We start from the raw sequence: 18,086 nt of genomic DNA, 5'->3' as shown, positions 1-18,086 counted from the left end.
TCCCGGATAAAAGGTTAGGCACCTAGCTGTACTAAGCTGCAAAAATGCATTTACACTCCCTTTGATCGCCAGCTTCATAGTGTAGCCTGGATGAATGCCCATCCTCACAGTTAGAGAAAATCAGTAGATTTATTAAACGTTTCTTTAAATCCCATAGATTATAATATGATGAAAGACAAAACTTATTGGAAAATTGCACTGGCACAAAATGTCTTGAGACTGAGCCAAAGACTCGAGGTAAACCATAAATTTTAGACGAACTCAGCTAAGCCCAATTCTACCTGTCAATCAAATAAAATAAAAATACTTTCAACATTGTCTGAACAATTTCACCTGTGTTTCAAGTATAGTTGCAAATGATCTGATAACCAAGTGAGAATAATTATGAAGTTTATAAAAGTCACACAAAAATCTTATAATATTTTAATATTTTACTCCACTTAACTATTCCAGTTTAATCACTGAAGCAAAATAAAGCACACTCTGCCAGGACTCAAAGCACGAACTAACCAGCCAAGTATGCAGACAAGAGTTCCATGATAAGCATCCTGATAACAGATAGAAAATAGCAGCATATTCGAACTTTCCCACAATCCAGAAATCTCGAGACAAGGCAACTGGCCTATCAGTCCACTAACCCCTTCTGAAAGCTTCCAGCCGCTCCACAGCTCCCTTCCTGGACTTGACCATGAAAGAACAGAGGGAGTGATTATGATGGAATGAACTTGCCACAAAACAGGTCCCCCGCAAATCACTGAACTTGATATAAAACAGATAATCTCTTTGTCCTTCAGACTGCTATCTAGTCTGTGACCCTGAATTCATCTTCAAAACTGAAGGAAAAATAACATACTGCAGATGTTTTTTATTACTTGAAAAGCTCCTGAAACCACAACATTTAATGGCACAAAATCAGACCCATTACCAAGGGAGGCTAGCCTGTCACTGATAGGCCTCTAGCCAATTGCTTTTGCAAAGAACATTTTTTTTCACAAGACGACAGTAACATTTGCCACGTCAATGAAGTCACATCACATGACATCCATCTCAATGTGCAAAATACTGATGAAATCAAGTTTATTTAAGAAAATCCACACTAATGGTTTAGCATCAAATGATGGTAAATTTAAAACAAATGAACCTGAAAACTCTTTCCAAAGATTTTTTATTTTCAGCAATGTATCCATGGAGATGGGCTTCCCCCAACCAATTCTGAGTGGACACAATCACAATAGTTTCCAGATCATTCTGTACCACTCTGCAAATTAGTCCACGCACTTCCTGTTGTGAAATGCATTGGAACAATCAACTACTTCCTCAAAGGCCAAGAAATTTGTAGTGAGGTAATTCTCCATGCAGTGTTGATTTAGAGCAGTACAGGTTCATTTGGGGGAGTGAAGTAAGGTAGGAGGAGGGAATCCAAAGCATGTCTGTCATTGGCACTCTCAAATCTATCAGATTTTCAAGGCTTCTTATATAGCAAAAACAGTATAAATGAGCCAGTCCCAGCTGCGAGAGAGAACATAACTCATTTGGATTCCCACCAATTTATTATGTTACCTGCTTTCTTTTTGGGCCCCAAGGTAAAACCTCCCCCACTTTCCTCCATAATCTCAATCCCCACCCTTGAGATCAATGCAGTCAACACTAACTTCCCAAAACCAATCACCTAATCCAACTCACCAATTACTCACTTTCACGTACCAGCAGACAACATCCTACCCACAACCCAAATAGCTGATCCAATTTACCAGTAGATTGTTAATCCAAATTCTTTCCAAATTTGTAATCTTACCACATTCCTGTTCCAGGCTTTATCTATTTTTCTTCAATGTGCTCTTCAAGTGTGGAGGAAAAGTCCTTCCCTCTATATGGAGAGGGAACCAGTTACACCCAATCCTTATGTATTACTTCATTTTCAAATGAATTGCTCACAACAAAGGCCATTGGTTCACTTAGCCGCAAAGAACCATCAATATTTTTGTGGGCAGCTAATTTCTAGGCTTCAATTACAAGCTACGGGGTATTTGTATGTTGCACCATTATAACAGTTCAAAAGGCTTAATGAAAATTTGCCTGAGCAGTCAAGCTCAAAAGATGATTAATGATGTAGAGTAAGATTACTTTTGGAAGCTTCAACCAAAGTTTAAATTTGTGTATGTATTTGGATTAGAATGCAGTATCAATAACATTGAGATAAGGCACCAAGGCCAGATATTTGCATGTACAACTTCAAAACAAAATTATGCTCTGGAGTTGAAAATTGACTCAACTCGAAGTACATTCCTGGACACCAATAGCAACCCTCAAGAAATTTAATTCCTGAAATTTCAACAGGATTTTCAAGTGCTCAAACACTTCTGTGAAATTTCAGGGTTTTTTAAAAAAAAACTAACAGATTATCTACATTTATTTATTCAGTCTCCCCTAAGACTGTGCTATTTAAAGGGCAGGGAAGGAAATAAAACCTCATCAACTTTTCATTCAGGCCAGAGTAGGCAAAGCAGCTATAAGAATCTGCCTCCATTGCAAGCTTCTCAATCATGCAGTTATTTATAGCTGCAGTCATATCCATTCAAATTAATTCCTGGAGACTTCTGACCAAGAGTAGCTGGATGCAACCTGGAGGGAGGGTCCCTGTGGATCTCATGTACAGATATCTGCTTACCTTGAGAGAGGAAAAAGTTCATGAGTAAATAAGAAATATCTACTGATGTTTGGAAATCAGAATTTCTCAGTTGGTGCTAAGACATCCACAATGTACATAACAATTGGTGTACAGCCATACCCTATATAACATTTAATCCATTCCAAGCAATGTTATGGAAAACCTCACTGTTCGAAGTAATATTACAATGAACTTTAATGTAATATGCTCCAATCTTATAAAAAGGATATCAGTTCAGCATTCATCTGCAGCAGTTCATTTCTTTGGAATACATTTGAAGAGTTAACTCTATCTACAGCCACTTAACTCTATTCCACAGCAAATTCCAGGGGTTTCCCTCCATACAAACTGGTGTTGTTCAGTGGTTTGGAAACTCGCTGGTCTACCACATCAGAGCAGAGACAAAAAAAAAATTCCCATCAGTGTAAGGGAGCATGCTGCAGGATAGTGCAAGGACCATGCTGTGGAATTGTGCAGGGAGCCCAATCACAGGTATTTAGGTTGTGCAATTTTTTGCCTTCATGCTTTTCTTCATTAGCCGGTTATTCACCCAACTATCAACTCCTTGAGAGCACTCTCTGAACCTTACTCTCCCACATTCCCATTTTATTTTTAAAATTTAGACCCATGAGCCCGTGCCGCCCAATTACACAACCCCAGTATGGTTTTTTTTAAGTACAGGAGGAAACCCGCGCAAGCCCCTTTTTCATTGGTCCCAGTTAATTCCCCATTAATTCCCAAGATTTAACGGGGAATTAACTGGAACAGGGTCCAGTGGAAAAAGAAAACAATCAGCACGCCGGTTTCAAATCACGTCGGGGATTGACAGCCTCTACCCCTACTCATATCGCCAGCGTCAGCTAATGTTGACATACCGATTAAACCAGTGGAAAAAGGACAGCAGAAAGTCACCTGTTTCCGATTGAAGGTAGGTTTTCCTATCCCTGCAGATGTGTTGGGTTCAGTGGAAAAGCAGTGTCCCAGTTAAAGGTGGCCCAGTGGAAAAAGCACAAACAGGTTCTTATCCTGGGAACCTGCTCAGCCAATTAAGTGGGATGTCAATGGAAAAAGGGCTATAGACAAGGGGAGAACCTACAAACCCCTTTCAGACAATGCCGGATTATGACGTGGCAACACTGTCTAGTAGCTGGAAGTGTATCACTCACAATAGGGTAGGTCATCTGATAGAATCTGCAACAAATCCAAATAGCTGCTACTAGAAAATGGACGTCAGTTTCATTGTACATGAAACACAAGACTGTTCTCAATCTATATGCAGCATTCATGAACAACATTAAGACCTCAAATGCATTATTACCTTTAAAACAGCATTTTTAGTTCCACTTTAAAGGGAAATGGAAAGTTTCTATTTGATTTCCATTTCATTTACCATGATAACGTTCACTCCATTCTTCTCCACCACTTTATTATTACAGCCTGTGCTGCGAGCAAGTTGCATTGCAGCAATATTGCCAAGACTATTTTCCTTAAAATTAAATGCCTATTCCTGACCCCTATCACCAAGAAGAATTCTATCATTATTCCTTCAGCATCACAGGATTAAAATCTTCCAGTTCTAAAACTAAGAGCTGTATACAGTTGTCTGAGCTGTAATAGCACACTATTACAGTGTGAGCAATCCAGGTATGAACCCAGCATCATCTGCAAGGAGTTTGTATGTTCTTCCCTTGTTTCCGTGAGTTTCCTCCAGGTACTTGGTTGCCTCCCACATTTCAAGTACATGCGGGGTTAGCAGGTTAATTGGTCGCATGGGTGTATTTCGGCGTCCCGGGCCTGTTACCATGCTCTATCTCTCAATTTTTAAAAAATTAAACAAGGACTGCAGCAGTTCATTTCTTTGGAATACATTTGAAGAGTTAACTCTACCTACAGTGAAAGCTACTATCACAACCTAAAAATGGGTCAGATAAGGTCAGTTGCAATTAGAGGAAAAGAGGCAACTGGTGAAGACAATCTAGGCATTGTTAAAATAGCACACTTTAAATAATTTAAATATTTGTAAATGAGAACATGAAAGAAGAGTAAAATTCTACTGCGTGGGAGCGCATGATGATTTTTGTTATGTTAAAGCCATAGAAGAGCCAAAGGGAAAGGGTGGGTCGTGAAGTCGACCAACTTCAGCCAAGAACAAATGGAGATATGTTGCAAGAGGATAGGGATAAGAGGGAGAGATTCGTGAATGAGATGAGGCATCTCAATTCAAGACAAGAAGCCAAGAAAATGGAAGCAAATGTTGAGGGTGGACGAGATGCGAGATTTGAATTTAGCACAAGATTTAAATGACTACCTGGAAGGCTCAATAGATTCTGATGAACGGTTGTGAATCTGAAGCACTCATTCTATTTCTTTTCTCACAGGTGCTGCCTCAACAGTTGAGTATTCTGTTCATCGCAGATTACCAGCATCCAATATATATTTTAAATTTTAGATATATTTGGGTGTACTCATGTAAAAATGCTTACATTTCAAAAAGAATATTTTCACACACAAATAAACAATAGATGCTAATTGAGTGGCATTTACATGCATATGAAAAAAAAAGCACAGAAGAAGTATTAATCCAGCAATTCAAACAGGAATGCCAGAGCTGTGATATCCAATGAACCATAAATGGGAAGCACTGGAACCCCAACAGATGCCAAGGGAGCAGCACAACTTCATCGATCCAGGTTCAATATTGACTTCCTGTGACTAGTTCTGTTTCTCCAGAAAGACGAAAGAACAGTTGCTTAAAATGGCTGCTGTAAATTGCCTTTGATGTACATGGGTGGTAGGAACATCAGAAGGTTGGGGTGGTGGGGGGGGGAGCATTAAAAGACCTGACTTAGAGACCTGGTATTTAGTGGGAGAATGCGATTGGATTGCTCTGAGAGCAGGTGTAAATGCAATGGACTAAACAACCTCCTTTTATAACTCAGTAGCCCCTTTTATACTACAAAGCCGTGGTATTCCCATAGACATAACCCATCTTCGGAAGCTGGCTTGCGTGTTCACACAGAACCAAAAAAAGCTGGTTCTGTGAGGCAAATACACTCCACTGCTGAGACAGGCAAGTCTAGACACCACCCCCCCCTCCCCCCAATCCAGCTTGTGATTCTTTCTCACAGAGCTCGAAAGGCGGATAAAACCCAGCTTTCAAGCTCTGTGTAAAAAGGGATAAAATGAACCATTTACAGAAAGAAGCAGAGGAGAAGATAAGTTCCATTTGTCATGCAATCTGGATGTTCTAGAGAGAGTGATGATCAATCTGGAATCATCAAATTCAGGAGAAGTAGACGAGAAACCTTCCGGAACTTTGGCAGTAAACAGAAACTCAGAAATGGGATGGATGGTTGAATGAGGCCCACATGGATATTACAGCAGTTTTGACTACAAGCCCAAAGGGCCATGAGCCATTGGCTGAGTTGGCATGGTGAGTCAAAATGTATATTTTGGAAATAGCTGGTAATGTTTTTATGTTGAAAATCACAAAGTTGTTGCATTTACAATTATATTTTGCATATCCTTGGGATATTCCATTTGTCTCACCTCAAATAAACTACTTTTAAGGTTCAATCGGTGTAATATTTGCCATCACACAAAGCAATCAATTTGCACACAATACTAATATGCTAACAGGTTTGTCTATTGTATTGTTAGGCATCACCATGTTGCTCTTTTTGTGTACATCAGTTTTCATACCAAGAACCTGATTGAAAATTACATGGTTAGTGCTTCTTTATAACATTCAGAATCTGCACCAAGAGATTATAGAATCAAGATGCAGATTATGCCACCCAGCAAATAAAACATGACTTCTTTGAATGCATGCATGTCATTTTTCAATGCATTTAGGAAGACATAGCATCAAAGTGTAAATATTGGTGATGAAAAGCATGAAATCTCAAACATTTGTTAAATCAGTAAATGTGCAATCCTTTCATTTATAAATTTATTGCCAATTTTAAATGTCACCCAAAATTTTGCACCTCTCATAAATTACATTCATTCTTTGAATGATTAGCCAGTACTATTATATCCCAATCATGTTGGGGTTGAATGCATGCTTTTTCTCCCTCTTCTTTGGTGAAATTGGTGAAAACAGAGATATGAAAGAATATTTTTTTTTCTCTTGAATTTGACTGGAGCAACATTGAAAAACTAGAGTTTGAGATTTATAAGGCATGATATGGACTTTGCTAGGAAAAACATTTATCTCAATGATTTTGCTCATGGAATTGTATTGAAGGTAGGGTGTGACAATGTGACCGATTATTCAATCCAAGTTATTTGATTCTTAAATTGGGGAAGGTGCAAATTCACCACTTATGCATTTGTAGACAATTGCCTATTTTCTAAACAAGAGAACATATAGAGTTGAGAGCCAAAACTGGGGTGAAGAGATCCAGAAATAATTGGGAGCACATTAGACACCAAAACTGATAGTTTCAATGATGGGGAAAGATCAATGATCTTCATCCAGCAGACATACAAGATGATTAAAAATAGCACAAGAATAGAACTTGGAGGCAACTCACTGTGGGGAGGTTTGAGATTTCCTTTCCCCCTCAGGACAACAATTTTGAATTGTTAAAGCATTCTCTTTTACTAAATGTTGGCATAGTAAAAAGTTCCTTCAATTTTCCCATTCACTTTTTTCACAATGGTAAATTTACATCTTAGTTAGTCATTGATTATCCTGTTAAAGGAAATTTATTCTGAACGTCTCTGCTTGGTCAATTTTCTGTTCTTCTTTGCAACTCTTGACATTCTCACAAATGACTTTACTGCAGTATTTCCTTTCCTTTCATATTCTTGCAGAAATGAAATAGCAAGATGATCATAAAATATCAACTTCCCCAGACAGAAAAATAACAGAGCCTGCTGGCTCCTCACTTCCGGTCCCACTAGCCTCTGTATCTGATACATCAGCCGCCACAAGGCTCCAAATTCAAAGTGATCCCACCATTAGCTATATCTTCCCCTCCTGAACCCTATCCATTTTTCACAGACATCTGTCCCTCTATTACCCCATGGTCCACCCTTCCCTCCCATCCCTCTTGGGTACTTACTGATGTGATCACAGAAAGTGTATTAATGTCCTTGCATCTCCCCTTCACCAAGAACATAAACATACCTACGTTAAAGTGAATCGAAGTTTTACATGCAACTTGCCAATTTTTAGTACACTCAATGAGACCAAATGTAGATTGGGTGAACACTTGGTTGAGCACATATGACCCTGCTTGCTTGCCATATTAATGCCATTTACCATTTCACTCAGTCATGTCTTTCCCCGGCCTCTACTCTTGCCATAGTAAGGCCAAATATAAAAACATATTTCCCTTAACCCAAAAGCTTGAACATTACTTTTTTCCAACTTTAGATAACCCTCCCCCACACTTCTATCCTATGCCACTCTTTCTATCTCATCTTACTCCAGTTCACATGTTTCTAACCCTTCTCCACCCTGCACACTCCTTCCAGTGGTTTCTTTCTCTACCTGCCTCTCCACCTCTCCCACCTTCTGTCCAATACCTTGTCACCTCTAGTCCCCCTCTCCTCTTTGTATTCTTGATATCATCCCTTCCTGCTTTAGTCTCAATAAAGTTTCCCAACCTGAAATGTTAATTTACATTTCTCTCCATGGATGCCGCCTGACCTGTTGCATCTTTTTATTCACTCAAGATTCTAGCATCTGAAGGTTTTGTGTTTTTCTGATCATAACAATTGCTGGCTAACACACACTTTCTAGAAATTTAATCTCACTTCCCTGATTATGTATTTAATGACTATACAAAATCCTCACTCATTTTTTCTAACTGTAATCCTTGTTGAAAAATATTGTACACCACTTTGTCTGCTGTCTACTCCAAATGATGCAACCCTTTCCACTCGACTTTATACCCTTGACGCCAGTCACTTCATATTTCTCAACATTTAAATGTACCAGTTACTCATTTCTCCATCCAACTACTCTGTCTTCTAACATATTCTTCAGTTAGTCAAAATCCTGAATTTGACATTATTAGCAAACCTCAATGTGCAAGTCCAAATGATTTCAATAAAACAGTCTGTGCAAGTCAATATACCACACCCACATCCCAACTATCAGAATTTCCTCATTTACCTTTAGCAGCCCTTTTGCCAAATATCTATCCAAGCAGCTTTCCCTTCAAGATAACAATTTTTTTCCCAATATCCTGTACAACACCGGACCAAAAAAGTTTTGAACATCAGATAATATTCATTATATTCCTCTCCTCTAAAAGCAATAGTTTTCTGAGGCAACAAAATTAGTCAAATAGAAAACATCTTTCACATGGATAAAAGTAAATGGTCAATAGTTAATTTGCTATTTTCTTTTCCCTTGAACAAAGATGTAAAATTGGCCACACTCCAGTGGACTGACACAATTGTTATTTCCAAAGATTTTTGCAAAGTTATAGCTAGCATGTCTGGTATCTCCTCCCTAACTCCCCAAGTTCTCAGGAATGCATTTTATTCAGGCCTGACTATGTTCTACTTTCAGTTGCACTGAACAACTTTCTTTAAAAATGCAGTTTTGCATCCTCCTCAGAAATAACCTACTGCTTCAATTTTAATTTCCTCTGCCGCAGCTTTCTCAAAATAATTTCTCAATGAACTTTAATTCCACGTATTTTTGGATGGCCCATACATTTTTTTTGCCTGTGATTCTTTTTCCTCTGTCAAACTTCATCCTTCTCAATTTTCTTTTATACTCCTATTTATTACTGATCTTTCAGATTTCTTCAATGTTGTCAATTATACCTGTTATCATTTAAGCTTCTATTATTTTCTGACCCATTATTTACTCTTGGAATCTCAGCTTTTGATCTCCCCAGAATCAGAATTTATTGTCATGAACAAGTCATGAAATTCAGTGTTTTGCGGCAGCGTCTTAGTGCAAACATTCATATAAACCACTTTTTCAACAATAAATTTAAAAAAAACAAAATAGTGCAGGAGAGTAAGACAGTGTCTTTGATTCTTTGACTATTCAGGAATCCGATGCCAGTGGGGAAAATGCTGTCCTGCGTCACGGAGTGTTCGTCTTTAGGCTCCTGTACCTTTTCCCTGATGGTAGCACAGTGAAGAGGGCATGGCCTGGGTGGTGGTGGGTCCTTGAGGATAGAGGCTGCTTTATTAAGACACCACTTCTTGTAGATGTTCTTGATGAAGTGAAGGCTGGTACGTGTGATGTCACAGGCTGAGTTAACAACCCTCTGAAGTTTTTTCTTGTCCTGAGAACTGGCACTTCCATTCCAGACAGTGATGCAACCAGCCAGAATGCTCTCCACAGTACAACTGTAGAAGTTTTCAGTTAGATGACACACTGAATCTCCTCAAGTACCTCACGAAGTATAGCCACTGGCGAGCCTTCTTTGTGATTGCATCGACATGGAGGCTCCAGGACCAATCCTCGGGAGTTGTTAACTTCCAGGAATTTAAAGTTCTTGACCCTCTCCACCCTTCAATTAATATACAACCCACTACTCATCTATCTGGTATTAGAATACCTTCTACTAACAGATCACCATTTGAACATCCATTTGGTGAATCTAACTGAACTGTATTAAAGCCTTCGTTTGTGCAAATGAAAGCTGATTTCCAATTCAGCACCTCCATCTTGAAGTCATCTAATGTTATTGATCAAAAAATAATTATGCCAACATCCTAAATATTCTCCAAATTCCAATCATTATCAATGATATACTCTGGCCTGTTACACAGCACTTGTAATCTTCCTTATTGAATAATGTATAGAATGCTGACATTGGTTGGCTTACCCTCCAAATACATTTGGAGCATTTAGCAAGAGCTGCCTTAGTGTTATCTCTCCAGTGCTCTCCGGTGCCAGTGGGAAGTAGTCCAAGATTCAGAATCATTCATGATGACAGGGCTCACTACTATGCAATAATCATGAATTTGTGCTGTATTGAGCACTTATTGATCTTCAAACACTTTCCTCAAACAGCCAAAGGCTGTGTTGATGCTTTGAGAGATGGTCCCCGAGATACAGGAGATGGACTGCACTTTCCAGGGCATCTACTTTTTAAAGAAGTTTACCGAACTTCAAAAGATGTATTATGCACCACTGCCTGGTTTGGAACAGGAATATATATCCAACGAAGTAATTGCATATCAACAAATAGCTGTAAGCAACCTATGAAGGAGACAAAACAAGCAAAATGTATCTAAAACAAAAACTATTCCAATAATCTAACCCTTCCTTTGTGAAGTTAGATTAAACATACATGTTCCATTAATGCATGAAAGAAAGGACAAGCAAACTGTAAAATGGGATCCAATAATCTTATAAATTCTGAAAAAAATTAAGGACCCCATAAATTGAAGTAATTAAGGTTCATTACATTAGTAGAGCATTGAATTTCTCTCTCTTCCCCCCCCCCCCCCCCCCGCAACCGCCCAGAGTCAAGTGTGCCATCACATCAGATAACCATGGAGTCTGTGTAGGAGGGACAGCATCCTTCCATCTCATAAGTATAGCTCTTCTGGCAATAAGAGCAAAGGCAACTCCATGGCATGGTAGCTCAGATAAATTTAAATCAGCCGATTTACTTATTCCAAATAGGACAAGGATTAGGAGCCAAATTAATATTAAGAACTAAAGACAAGGTACAGAAGATACTTTCCCAATCTTCTCTCTGTTGCCTTCAGGCAAAAAGGTACAGAAGCCCAAAATCCAGCACATCTAGCCTCAAGAACCATTTTAATCCAACAGTTGTCAGGCTCTTGAACCTGAACTACATTAACCCTCATCATAAACTACCCCAGAACCACCAAAAGACCAGTTTGCACAGCTGAAGCATTTTTTTTTTGCACTAACTGCAACTGTGAATCTAACCCTTGATATTGATCATCTCTCTTTTTTTAAAAACATTGATTCAGGGCAAAGGGCTAAAGGCGAAATGTTTAAGGGAAACGCTAGGGGAAACTTCACTCACAGGCTGCTGGGAGTGTGGAATGAGTTGGCAGCGGAGGTGGTGGACATGGGTTCAATTTCAACATTTAAGAGGAACTTGGATAGGTACTTGGAAGAGGTATGGAGCGCTATGGTCAGGGAGAAAGTCGATGCGACTAGGTGGAATAATAGTTCAGCATGGACTAGCTGGGCTATGGTCCAGTTTTGTATTTGCAGCAATTTAAAATTTTAAAGCTGATGTATCTCACATACTTATTTGGCTCCAGCAAGTAAGAATTTCAGTGAACCTACAATATACATTGTAGCAATACATTGAAACATTGATCCGAAGAATCCTTTCCATTTATTTTCCTAGACAGTTCAGGGCTATTAAAAGGAAACTTAATTAAGTTGTTAACTACCACAAACCTCTCAATTATCAAGAAATATCATCTTGATTAATCTTCAACTGTTCAATGTTCTATAAATGTGCTTCCAACATGACACACTTCAATATTTCTTCAATTTAAAAACAGAAAATCCTGCATAAACTCTGTTAGATATGCAGCACAAATGGAAAGAAGAAAATTAATGTGCCAGATCAGTGACCTTTTGTCAGAATTGTGATATGTTGCAGAGCAACAACTCAGGAGGTAAAAGAAACCCGAGCAAAACAGAAGAGAAACAAAGGGTTCAGATGAGACAGAGGGCAGAGATAATTAAATAATTTGTGTCAAAAGGAGGCAATTTGAGAGAAATGAAAAAAAAAACTAACCAAAGAGGATCTGTAAATCAATGGAGCTGAGGAAACTTGGGTAAAACTTACAATGCTGAGAAAGCTACAATAAATTGAGGGTATAATGTTATTAAAGAAAAAGGTGACACGAAAAGAGAGATCATCTAACTAGGTTAATGTTGACAGTGCATCCTCATCTCAAACACTGGTTCATAACATCCATTGTATCTTTTATTAAAATGAACCAGATTGGACTTGTATTGTTCCAATCCTTTTTCAGGTATGTTCATTGTCAGAGTAGTTTTATCAAAAACAAAGCTATTTTGCCCAGAAGCAGAACTAAATTCCTATCAATTCCTGTCAGTGGCACTCCCCGAACACTATTATCAAATGGCAGTCCTTCATTCGGAATGCTATCTTCAGTCCGTTCCCATTGCTGAATTAAAACTGGAAGTGCTCCAGAAGGAAAGATAGAGGAAAAGGCCCTTAGATTCAGCAATAAAGGCCAGAATCCAGCTTTTGAAAGGCATGGTCCACTTAAATACCAGTGCTGGTGCAGTGGTACAGCAGTTAGTTAGCATATACCTGTACTACGGGTCACGTCTCCAGAATGGAGGACCATCGCCTTCCCAAGATCGTATTATATGGCGAGCTCTCCACTGGCCTCCATGACAGAGGTGCACCAAAGAAAAGGTACAAGGACTGCCTAAAGAAATCTCTTGGTGCCTGCCACATTGACCACCGCCAGTGGGCTGATAACGCCTCAAACCGTGCATCTTGGCGCCTCACAGTTTGGCGGGCAGCAGCCTCCTTTGAAGAAGACCGCAGAGCCCACCTCACTGACAAAAGGCAAAGGAGGAAAAACCCAACACCCAACCCCAACCAACCAATTTTCCCTTGCAACCGCTGCAATCGTGTCTGCCTGTCCCACATCGGACTGGTCAGCCACAAACGAGCCTGCAGCTGACGTGGACTTTTTACCCCCTCCATAAATCTTTGTCCGCGAAGCCAAGCCAAAGAAGACCTGTACTACTTTAAACACAAAGGAAGTCCTCTTCCCAGTTGGCAGCTCTCTTGGAGAGGGTCTGTAATACTTAATACCAATCAGATTTTTTCTGCCTTTTGGGAAATACTTTGTGTAAGTTTGTATGATAAATTGATCAAATTTAGTTGATAAATTTCACATTACTTATTGAATGCATACAACCATACATCATTGTTCCATTTCATTTGATTACAAAATAACAAATAGGCATCTTACTCTGTCATTCATGTTTTTGGCATCAATGACGTTCAAGCTTGTCCTCATTGCAAAACACAAAAGACTTCAAATTCATTTCTAGCCAGACATTCCATAATACTTAGTTAATTAATTTTAAAATATCAGATGGAGCCAAACAGTATCTATCCCAGACCATAAAAAAAATCTTAGTCTGCTACACCAAATGGAACCACTAAGAAGACCAACAGACAATGCTTGACATGTTAGATCACATTAAAATCCTAATTGCTTCTGTTATGAAGAAAACTGTTAAGAAGGTCATCTAAATAGATGAAGTGAAAGTTTTACATTAAAAATACCTCCAGATATGTCGAGAAAAGTCTTCAAGTGGACCACAATTTTTTTTCCACCAATTTCAAGAAGAAATTCATGCATTTCCCCTTTCGTTGTCCAGCAAAATCTCTATCTCAGGTTGATTAATATTAAGCACATCATATGTGACTCAGCTAATATTTCCATCATATTTCTACTTTTCTCAACTCCTCACTTGAAGCAACAATTTTACGTAATCATTTTGGAACAAATTGAAAGTACACTGGTATCGACACACAAACAAAAAACAGCTACTTGACTATTGTAATCATGTTCCCTAATCCCTTGTACAACTTGGAACCAGAATCCTGAGCTGAAGCATGCATAGAAGCCAATCTGTACCAATCCAGAAACCTGCATTGTGCACAGAAAATATATTGCAAAAACCAGCCTGAAAGTGAATCAAACAGGACTGGGACAACAAATGATTTCTTAACAAATCAGCAAAGACAACGCAACAATAATTGTCCACAATAAAAAATTTCCTCCAGTTCTCTACTTTTGGCCTTGTAATCTCCTCAGGGCAATATCCACACATCAGATTTTATGAATTTTTTTGTTAAAGAATATTGAGAAACCACATTGGAACGATTATATTAGCTGGTACATTAAGGAGATAAAGGCACAGGATTACAAAGAAATGTTTGAGAGAAGTATAGAAAGATAATGATTATGTGAGAATTAAAAGGGGAATGGTATCTGCCAAGCTATAGGACAACTGTCTATACTATTGATTTAGAAACAAGTTTAAATCTCAGCTTGAAAGATGGAAGAATTAAATGTAATAAATAATTAAAAACCAGAAGTCAAACTGTTGACTTGATGCTAAAACCATGTGGTTCATTCATTTTAAGGAATTAGAAATGGTCAATGTGCATTTTCAGCATCTGCAAAATGTAAACACATAAACAAACTAATATTGATTAACGTATGGAGGAAATGGAATTTCTCAAGCATATTCAAGGAATAGACTCATTTCTATTATTCCCAAAAAAGGGAACAATGTTAAATTCAATCCCAGTAAATGAAGTGGGTCAAATAGAGAATATCCTAGTTGGAGCTGAGCACAGTATCAATCATTAAGTTAGTTATGGAGCAAATTAAAATTAAAATATCCAATATGAGTAAAACCAGGATTTTTTCCCCAAGAAATTGCACTTCAAGAGTATAAGGCAGGAGTGCCTGGAGAGAAAAGATGATTTACATGCAGTATACATAGAATTCCATATGTAGGAAGTGAAAACTTTTGCAAATGATAAAATACTTGGGAAGAGAGTGAAGCAGAGAGATGAATGTGTATCATCAATTTAATCATGCAGTAGAAAAGCTAGCTGAATATAAAAATAGAAGGGAAAACTGAAGAGATAGAACAAGAATAAATGTAAAGGCCTTCTAATTGCATTTGAAATGTTGACAGAGGAGCCATGCCTTCTGACTTAAAGAACTGTTTGATGGAGGAAGGAGTTTTTTTCAAATGCTTTTTACACAGCCCTTTCACTCTGGGACGTTATCTCCTTTTTAACGGAACACCGGCTGTCTAAAAAGCACCAAGATGGAATGGGGGATGGACGGGGGCGGGGGAAAGAGGTGTTATTCCAGTCCTGGCTTTTTTTCTGTCAACAGACCTAGTAACAGTCCCGGTACACCGGCTGCATAAAAGGCGCTTCTTGCTTCTGGCATTCCGGGACCAATTTCGGTAAGGATATGTATGTGTACCATCATTTATTTTAGTGTATTTACAGGTAAGCATTTAAAATTTGGACAAAACATGCAAGTAGGACAACAGTAAATATATCTCTGTCCCCCCCCTCTCTCCTGGCAGCCCCCTGTGTCCCCCCCCCTCTCTCCTGGCAGCCCCCTGTGTCCCCCCCCCTCTCTCCTGGCAGCCCCCTGTGTCCCTCCCCTCTCTCCTGGCAGCCCCCTGTCCCCCCCCTCTCTCCTGGCAGCCCCCTGTCCCCCCCCTCTCTCCTGGCAGCCCCCTGTCCCCCCCCCTCTCTCCTGGCAGCCCCCTATCCCCCCTCTCTCCTGGCAGCCCCCTATCCCCCCTCTCTCCTGGCAGCCCCCTGTCCCTCTCACTCCTGACAGCCTGCTGTCCTGCTCTGTTGCTGTGGACTGATTATGGAGAGGGGTGAGGGCAATCGCAAAGTGTGGCTGAACTCTGCACTAACCCGGCAAGGTACCATTCGCAGTACATCACTGATTTGACACTACGTCTGCCAGATGGAGCTGCAATTATACAGCAAAGGTAAAAGACAGAGCTGATCTGGCTAACAGAGAATAGTTAACTAGGTAGGCACTTAAGGTTTAGCCCATCTTGGATGTCTATACATGCTCCCATAAATGCAGGTCTGAAATGCCCTGGTGATGAAATGAGCTGGTGGTGAAATAGTGACGCATCCTCTACTAGACTCACTGTTTCGTTAGGTGGGTGAAGCACTGATGTGTTCCTGGGAGGAGAATGAGAGATGATTTAATTCATGTACATAATTCATGTTTTGACAGGCCAGAAGTGAGGTGGCTGCTGATCTTTCAAAAATAGAGCTTGATCATTTACAAATAAGATTTTAAAAAACTATGTATGAAAGGGTACAGAGTCTGGAACTCTACAGAAGTGTGGTGTGAATGCTCAGTTACTGAATATATCAAGACTGTCACTGACAGACCTTCAGATATCAAGGGGGAGGAGATTAGTGTCAGGGAGTGCCATTGTGATAAAAGACCAGACCCCACAGTGATCCCACTGCCCTGCTCTCAGCTGTTCCCAGGTGTCTCTAGTCATCTTATGCAGTGAGGAAGCTGGACTGTGATTTATTCTCAATTTGAAGCCCACCGCCCCACTCCTTCCCTGACCAGCCCCCATCAATAGATAGCAAGGGATTACTTAAGGCGGTATGTGAGTGGAAAGAAAAAGTTTGAAATCCATTCCTATAGATTAATGCTTGCAATAAATTTTCCCATGCTCTTTTATAAATTGTGCACAAATACAGTGACTCTCAAGGCAAGTGAACCGGTACAGACTTGAAGGGCCAACATGGCCTGTTTCCGTGCTATAAACGGTTATATGTGTTTTATTCCTGCCACGATTTTCCCCACACTCTCCTATTACTTGTGTGTTAATAAAAGTAACATTTGATTGGAAACCCTTGTGTCCAGACTCGTCTCTCATCAACCTGACACTTTCTCAACACAACAGTGCAGTGCAGGGACTGACAGCGTTACTGACCATCATCACCCTAATTTCAACCTCGCACACAAAACCAAGGGAATATTTTTGAGCCATTTTTGGGAAACAGTGGGTCTAACATACCATAAAATACAGTGGGTTATATTTATCTGAGCTATTGGACTACTGGCGGAGATTATAAGGAGAGATCCAGATATTAAGGGCTTCAAAGTTGGACAGGAAGAAGATAAAATTAGTTAAGGGCTTCAAAGTTGGACAGGAAGAAGATAAAATTAGTTTATTTGCTGATGATGTGCTATTATACATGTCCTGATCCAGCTGAATCCTTGAAAGAATCACAAACAACGTTATAAAAATATGGAAGAATATCAGGTCATAAAGTAAATATGGAAAAGAGTGAGATATCCGAAATCTGACTCCCTCTACATATAGTTGCATACCTATGGAAAAAATTGCATACAACTTAAAGAATATGACATATTTATTAATATATGGCAACCATATTTGGATCATATAGGGGCCCAATTGTAATTATAAATACAATAAAAAGAATAATAAATAGATGCTGCTATAGTATAAATGTAAGCGACTTCCTGATATAGAATTTTTTGATGATCAGCATAAATGTGAGCACGGTCAATGTATGGATTTATATTGTAAATAAAAAAGGGGCGGTGGGGAGAAGGGGTTGTTTTGTTTTGTTTATTTGTAAAGAAAAATATATATATTTAAAATAATGGAGAGGTTTTCTAAGTATATTTATGCAAAAAAATTTAAATATTAAAAAAATACAGTGTGCTACATGTGACACTAGACGCTGACACTGTTAAGTTGCACTTCTTGCCTCTTTTGCTCATGGAATGCTGGTATGCTGTGTCAAAAGACATGCTGACCTGAAAAATGCCAGCTTTGTTCATTTCAGTGTAAATGACCAAAGCCAGCTTAATTGAGGCTCTT

General features: G+C 39.2%; 1 protein-coding gene across 10 annotated transcripts in view; it reads right to left on the bottom strand.

The window, feature by feature from the left end:
- zfpm1 (zinc finger protein, FOG family member 1) overlaps nt 1–18,086 on the bottom strand; it is a 210,196-nt gene that overhangs the window by 170,744 nt on the left and 21,366 nt on the right. The window contains exon 1 of one of the 10 annotated variants that reach the window (XM_069901849.1): nt 1,796–1,820. The exons of the other annotated variants lie outside the window; for them this stretch is intronic. The gene's annotated coding sequence lies outside the window, so the exon portion shown is untranslated. Of the gene's footprint in view, nt 1–1,795; nt 1,821–18,086 lie in introns of those variants that run through there. 10 annotated transcript variants of the gene reach the window in all.

This window comes from Narcine bancroftii, chromosome 10 (genome assembly GCF_036971445.1).
Source record: "Narcine bancroftii isolate sNarBan1 chromosome 10, sNarBan1.hap1, whole genome shotgun sequence".
Lineage (NCBI taxonomy): Eukaryota > Metazoa > Chordata > Chondrichthyes > Torpediniformes > Narcinidae > Narcine > Narcine bancroftii.
This window is presented reverse-complemented; position numbering and strand designations above follow the sequence as displayed.